The sequence below is a fragment of the Python bivittatus genome, unplaced genomic scaffold, assembly GCF_059951505.1.
Source record: "Python bivittatus isolate LINGU-HERP-01145 unplaced genomic scaffold, Pbiv_v1 ctg000840_np1212, whole genome shotgun sequence".
NCBI classification, from domain to species: Eukaryota; Metazoa; Chordata; class Lepidosauria; order Squamata; family Pythonidae; genus Python; species Python bivittatus.
The window spans coordinates 36,362,717-36,370,328 of NW_028277113.1; positions in this window are offsets into that span (position 1 = coordinate 36,362,717).

The window sequence follows — 7,612 nt, forward strand, 5'->3', positions numbered from 1 at the left end:
TGGAGATGTCTTTTTTGTTGTTTTTTGTCAAGCTGAAGATCATAGCCTGTGGTGGTACAAACGAACCAACAATGAGCACACTTTGATTTTCTATATCAATATTGGCTTGATTTCAATTATTTTGCCCATTTCTGGATAGCTTTTTCCTTCTTCTATAGAGAGGAACCCTTTTATGGAAACAATACTATAAAGTCATTTCAATATGGTACAGAAATAAATATAGTTTTATTCAAAAGCCAACTGAAATGGAGCTGGAAATCTGCCTGGTGCATTTACAGTACAACAAACTTGCTCACTGAACTTTTCTTGGTCATTCAGATATATGTAAATAATGAAATCTGCCCCCATATTTATTTTAAATTATGAGAATATATTTAGAAGCTTTATTTTTTAGCCAAATGTTTATTTTTTAAATCCTTAAGTGTTGCGTTAGACATTTGATACCTGTTTTAAATGGTACTGTGGATAATTGGCTTTCTTGTCAACAAGGGGTTTATGAATGATCACTCATATTGCTAAAATCTGGGTTAAACATGAAAGAACTTGCCTTCTGGCATTTTAAATCTATAGCGTCACTTCTAGTTTTAAAATAACATAACACAGTAGAATTTTATTCAAATTTTCTGACTTTTAAAGTTGTCACACATTATTTTAGTGTGTATGTATTTTTTAAAAAGCAAATAATGGTTTTTAAAAAACAATTTTTAGAATAGTAGCTTTTCCTATATACTGTTAAGCTTTTTTGTTTGTTCATTTAGGGCGTTAAAGCCTTATTTTCAGTTCTGGTATTTCTCTTTCTGAACTCTAGATTCTCCCCTGATCTGCTAAATGCTTTATCCTGTTTTCAGTTCACTTGAACTAAGAAGTTCCAATGAGCATTAAGAGAATAGAAATTCACTGACTGTGATTTAAAGCTCACATGGAGTTACATGTTCACAAGGGCTTCCCTGTTCACTTTCAGCATTGGGTAATACTGTAATGAGCACACACAGGGCACTTCCTGTCCTGTGTTACGAGCTCAGTGTTTGGACCATCACATATGAATTGGAACCAAATGACCAAGTGCATCGTGTAACTGCTAAATCACATAGCCTGTCTCTTGCTGCTCTCCCCAAACGTACTTAATGGCTACTAAATCTGCTGTGTTCTTTTTTAAAAAATACTATATGCTGTGAATACTTAACTCAGACTTGACTGTCAAACACTCTTGATTCTATTGCTTTGGGGGAATTCTGTTTTAAATGTTCAGTTTCCTGTTTTGTGTTTTAGTTTACAGACATTGGTGTTTGTTGTCATGTTGACATTTCAGTGGAAACGAAGTGTGATTGTCCATAAAATTTGCCCTGTACAAACCAGGAATTACCAGAGAGAATGTATTCTTCAGTATGGTCCCTATTCCGTATCATCATCAGCGGAATTACACCCAGAGCTGCCATTGGTTGGTGATTCTGATTCTGGCCTTCTCTGTAGCAGCCCTAGAGCTTTGGGACCTACTCCCTACTGAGAGAGGAGGATTAACATAATTTGTGGCCTTTAAGAAGGCCTTAAAACTCACTGTCTTGTCCTTAATTACTGTTCTATTTTAATTGCAGTAATTTATTTATATTTTTGTTTGTTTGTTTCAGCATTTTTATCCCAACATTTTCAAATGGCTCTAAGTAGTTCACAGTAATAAATCATCCAAATAAAACAAGATAATTAAATACCATGTAAACTGTAAAGTAGTCAGGTAAAACATTAGAATGAAAAAAAGAATGCATGGAATAGACAGTTCCCAAACAAAGCCTTTATAGGTCAGAAACACCAATTTGAATTTTATTTTGAAATCCATTTGAAACAACATAGTACCTGCAAAATTGATGTTACAGTGCTGAAGCGGTTTTGACTTGCAAGCAAGCAAGCTGCTGCATTCTGTACCAGTTACAGCTTTTTGGTAGTTTCCAGGGTAGCCCCAGATAAAGTGCATTGCAGTTATCCCATCTTGAGAGAATGAGGGCACAAGTCACTCTTGTCAAGGCCTCCTGCTCCAAAAAGGGCCTCAGCTGGTACACCAGCCAAACTGGAGCAAAGAATTTTCTGGCCATGTTTTCCACCTGTTGATCATACTGTGGCTGCGAGTTCAGAAGTCATGAAACTGCTTCTTAAGGTGGAATGCAACCCTATCCACAGCCAATATAGTAGTAAAAGAAGGACCAGATAGTTTCTGGACAAACAGCACCTTGCTGTTACTGGAATTCGGTTTCAGCTTGTTTCAACTGTCAGTCCCTAGTCTCCAGGCACCATGTGAGGACTACCAGTGCATCAACAGCTTGGCCTGAGACTGAATATATTGATGGCTCACCCAGAAATGACCTCTCCCACTGGTTTCATACAGATGCTAAACAACAGAGGCAAGAATGGGACAAAGTGAGTGGTCCAGGGCTTAGTTGCTCATCCCCAGCACTTACAACTGGAACTACCACTATAGAATGAAGCAGAACCACTGTGAAACAATGCAACATACCCCAATCCCTAGCAGATGGTCCAGAAGGGTAGCATGGATGATGTTGAATGTTTTTGAGAGGAAAATAATATAGGACCAGGAGAGCTGAACTTTCCATCTGGGCCCTGACAAAGATCATCCACCAGAGTGGCCTATACTGTTTTCATCTTCATTAAAAGGGAAGATTGGAGTCTAGGTGGAAGTTATGTAATATAGTGTCACTTCATGTGCTTCATCTCCCAGAATTTTTGGTGAATGAATGGGCAATCAGAGCAGAGGAAGAGGCTCCTCAGGAGGAAGTACATCCAGCATTCTCATCTCTCAGAGCTTGCCCAGTTCCATGGCAGAACTATCTTTCAAAAATCCATAAGCAGCTGCTAAAAACAATATGGATCTGTTAAGTGTTCAGGTAGACCATCCTAATCAGTGCCTACTCTTGCAGATGTCATTGGTGCCAATAGGCAGCATATTGACTGGGAAGTGATCTGACCATGACAAAAGACTAATTGCAATATCCTTCATAACCCAAGCCATCTGCTCTGGGGTGAAGAAAGAGACAACCTGTGGACCTAACATTCATTAATAACAGTCTGAGGCCAAAGTGCCCAACAATCTGGCCTCCCGGGCTCAGGGAAGGGGCATTTGGAGAAGAGACTCAGACCAAGTTGACAATCCCGCTTCTCCAGGAACAGCTGCCCAGCTGCTCCTTTCATACTTCCCATTGCTCATTACTGTGGTAATTTGCTCCTTTCTCACTCTCAGTGGGATCAAGGGCCTTACCCACCATTACCTTTTAGGGTCTCCCTAACAAGAAGCCACTATTTCTTGCCCCTCCAATACCTGACATGAACCAGCTGCCTGGCCAATGACCACTCCTGGATTATCCTTCAGAATCCCCACTTCCAACTATAAAAATGAATCTCACAACCCTGAGGAACTGTTGAGGCTACCAGGTACCAACAACAGTTCACTCTCCTTGCTTAACTCACCAAAAGTTTACTTGCCCCCAATAATTGCTTGTCCCAAAAGTTCCTTGCTCAGAAATAGCATATTCAACTCAGGTAAATATTTACCAGATTCTGGGGGAGTCATGTTTAATCAGTTTTTTTTGTTTAAATCTGGTTGTAGTTGTAAATTACCTAAGGGCAAATGGCTGGTGATGTAAAAATGTAACTAATGATAATCATGAGGAATGAAGAGTTTAATAATCAGTCCTAAAGACAAAATACTCATTTGCCTTACAATAGAATTATACTGTTCCTGTGATTGGACTGGAAACAGGACATGAAAGAAGGATGGGCAGTTTTTTTCCATCAGGCACCTTATTTTTTCCCATGTCCAGCAATGTCAGGGACTGAAAATGGTTGGCTTTTTAGGATGGGAATTGAAATGCAAATTTTGGTAGTGACCTGTGGGGACAAAATGGGTGCTGAGGGCTACAGGTTGGCCCAGTCCTATAATAAAATACAGCAGCAGCCTTATTCCTACATATTCATGAGATACCAGGGACTTCTGAGTGCCCAAACCAAAAGCAACCCCAGCCATCCTGTGTTTGGAAAATGCTAGGCAGCTGAAGAAGGAAAATTTTTATTTTTTGATGATCAGAGTACAGGATGGGGGAATTCTGTGTATTTCTGAATGTAATTTTGATCATCAATTGCGATATACACACACACATACACACACACATATATATACACACACACACACACATATATATACACATACATACACATATACACACACATACATACATGCACACACACACACATTCATTCTCTGCATTATTTTTCTGTAACAGTTGCTTATTGGCATAAGCAAATTTATTCCATGTGCAGTCTTTCACAAAACATAAATTGTTAAATTGAAAGAGGCCATCACCATGGATTGTAACAAAAACAGGCTTTTTAAAGACAGTGCTTGCTTGAGTGACTTGTGGATTACATGCCGGCAGGGGGGTTTGCAGGATATGGTGAAAAAATTCGAGATGGTGGCCACAATGGTGTGATCAAAGCTCCGCTCGGTTTTCTGTGTGTTGGACATACATAAAAAAGGGGTGCAGTTTTGATTGCATCATTGTAGCTGCCGTCTTGAATTTTTTTTACCATACCCTGCAAACACTTCTGCATGCCAGCAAATGTGTGAGCAAGGTAAATTTGTAAAACTTATGTAATCTGGAGCCATTGGCTGGCTCCTTCAAAAGTAACCATTTTATAAACCACAGTTATCTGGCCATGGATATGCTTCTGTCAGCATGTCTATTCTGAGATGCGTTAATCTTGCAAGCAAACTAAGTGTGTCTGGTATATTATGAACAGTAGCTTGGTGCTCCATCTATTCATGTATTCCCACTCCCCACTATTAACTTTCCCATATATACCTTGTAGAAGAAACCTCTCTCTTGTAAACATGAAAGGTATTTTTATATTAGATTATGCTGGTGATGAGAACAATCTTGACTGTATTTTATGTAAACAGAATGTTTTTATACTTTATAGCTCGGAGGCATGATCTAATAGCAATAATAAACTAAGCATCTCATAGGTTAATATATATTTTAAGAATTTTACAAGTATATTTTTGTTGTTGATACTTTTTACTTTATCAGTGAATAACTTGAATTTTTACATGTCATGTTAGATTGTTTGCTGTGGTATGCTGTAAGTCTCAATTATTTGCATATTTTTTTAAAAAAAGTTATTTCTGCTTAGTTAAATTAAGAACAAGATTTAATACTTTCCTGTTTTAATGTCTTACAGCCAGGATGAATAACATGATTCTCTTCTGATGTTGTTATCCTCCAACTCCCATCAGTCCTAGCTAAGATGGGTAATGGCAAGGGATAATGGGAGTTGCACTTCAAAAATAACTGGAGGGCCATACATTGACCACTCTGGCCTACAGCCAGGTAGTTTTCTGATGTCTAGTATGGCATGTTTTTCAGGGATATCTAAATATTTATGAAGGAGAACTCTAACTATGGCTCCATTTAATGATGCACAGGAGAAACATAGAACGTCTCCCAGTTCTGTAATAATCTTCGTTTAATGCAGCAGCAGGGGCTCTGTTCAGAGCAGGGGAAAGGAAGGGAGGATAAATATCTGCTTTTCCTGATACTTCCCCCTCCCCCACAGGAAACTATTTGAGCATGATGCTTCCTCGCTTATTGGGGAGAAAGCAGAAACACACATACACACCATTCTGATGACATATAAATCTAACTTCTGCAGAACAATAACAATGAGTAGACCCAAGTTGCTTAGTTCTCCACTGAAGTGGTAAGCTTATGCCTGGCTTATGTGACTTGAACTCATAGGGGATTTGTGTGATTGTATTATTCTTCTAGGTAAAGAATTAGTTCACTATAAAACGATTCTTAGGATCCTATTACCTAGTTTTCTATGTACAGCCAAGATACCAACTGATCACCTCTGTGAGAATTAAATCAGGCTTCTGAACTGCAGCTACCTGTCCATCATGTTATGGTTCTCTATGTTTAGTTGATACATTACACATGCTATATTCAATAGAACTTACATGTGACTATCACAGTACAAAATACATGTGGTATCAATTCAGAATGGCTCATGTATTTAAATTGTTGTTTTTTATATATATACATAATTACAAAGGTATTAACTTTTCCCTATAGCCAACATCAAGAATGATATAGGATATCCCACTTACTTTAATATACACATGCCATTTTCAGTTGATGTTCTGCAATACACTTGGGTACTGGATACTCAGTTCAAAGTTTCAGTTGTGATTTGGACAAGAGTATTTTATACTTTGTTTGCTTCCCATGCAGAAACTGTATTTTTTTTAATGTAGTTTTTCTGTTTCAGTTTTTCTCTGGTGCAAACTTGGTTCTGCCACTTTCAATACTAGATTTCTTATTCTCTATATTTGTTCTTAAATAAAATCTGTAGGAACTTCTTCTGACTTAGCCTCTCCATTTTTAAGAGTATTGCTCAGAAATGTATTTTAACAGCATGTGAGCAGAACAGAAGGCAGTTTGTTTGATTTTTTAAAAATGGAAAGTTACCTTCATGCTCTACAAACATAAATAATAGTACAATAGGGAAGGAAGCTTTAAGTGTTAATATTCCATAAGAACCAACAATTACAATGTGAACATTAACTACGTTTTATTATTCTGATCGCCAAAACCTGAAATATATCAAGAGACTGGGGACAAAGTTGCATGTTGTATTTATTTACTTTATTTATTAAATTTATAAGGCCACCCGACTCCATACAATATAAAAACAATTTAAAGATAGAGACAACAACATGGGTCTGAAAAGAAATGCCAGTCTCTAAAGCAGAGCCATACAACACATCCATATCCCAGGAAAAGGCTGGGTTTTAAGGGTTCTTTTAAATAAGACCAGGATGGGGGCCAAACAAATCTCTGGAGAAATGTTCCAGAGGACAGGCACTGCAACAGAGAAGACCTACTTCCTGGATCCCATCAGTAACACTGTTTAATGGATGGGATCTGGAGCATGCCAACTGTGCCCGATCATAAGGATGGGCAGAAACTACAGAAGGCAGATGGTCCCTCAGATGACAGGTCCTATGCCATGTATCACAGAGTTGGATGCAATTCATAAATCGTATGCTCATTTGTGATCTGCTTCAGGTATGTTTCCCTTCCTCTTTCAGAGTGGAAGTACAACAATGAAAGATGGGAATTTGAGTGATGTAAGTTGCATCTATAACATAATTTGGTAGATACATTTTATAATATGACTGCTGGCTTTACTTGTTATTTGGAAGTATTGCTGATTAAGAAGTATATTAAGGGTTTGAATTGGCTGGAGATCTTGCCCTGAGCCTTATTTGTGCTTGTGGCAAGTTGTATTGTGTATTGTGTTGCTCTGTAGAATTAGTAAATTAAATAGTTTTCTCTATTCCAGCATCCCCAGGGAAGGTATGAATTGGCTTGTGGAAGTCACATATGGAATCTGTCTAGGATTTAATGTTTTAGAAGTTGAACATGAAAACCTGCAGTGGAATTCTAGGGACATTTAATGGTATACTGTATATGTAGAACCCATTCTGATTTGGAACCCACAGCTATCAGGATTCTGAGCTGGGAGTTCTAGACATGGACACCCCCAT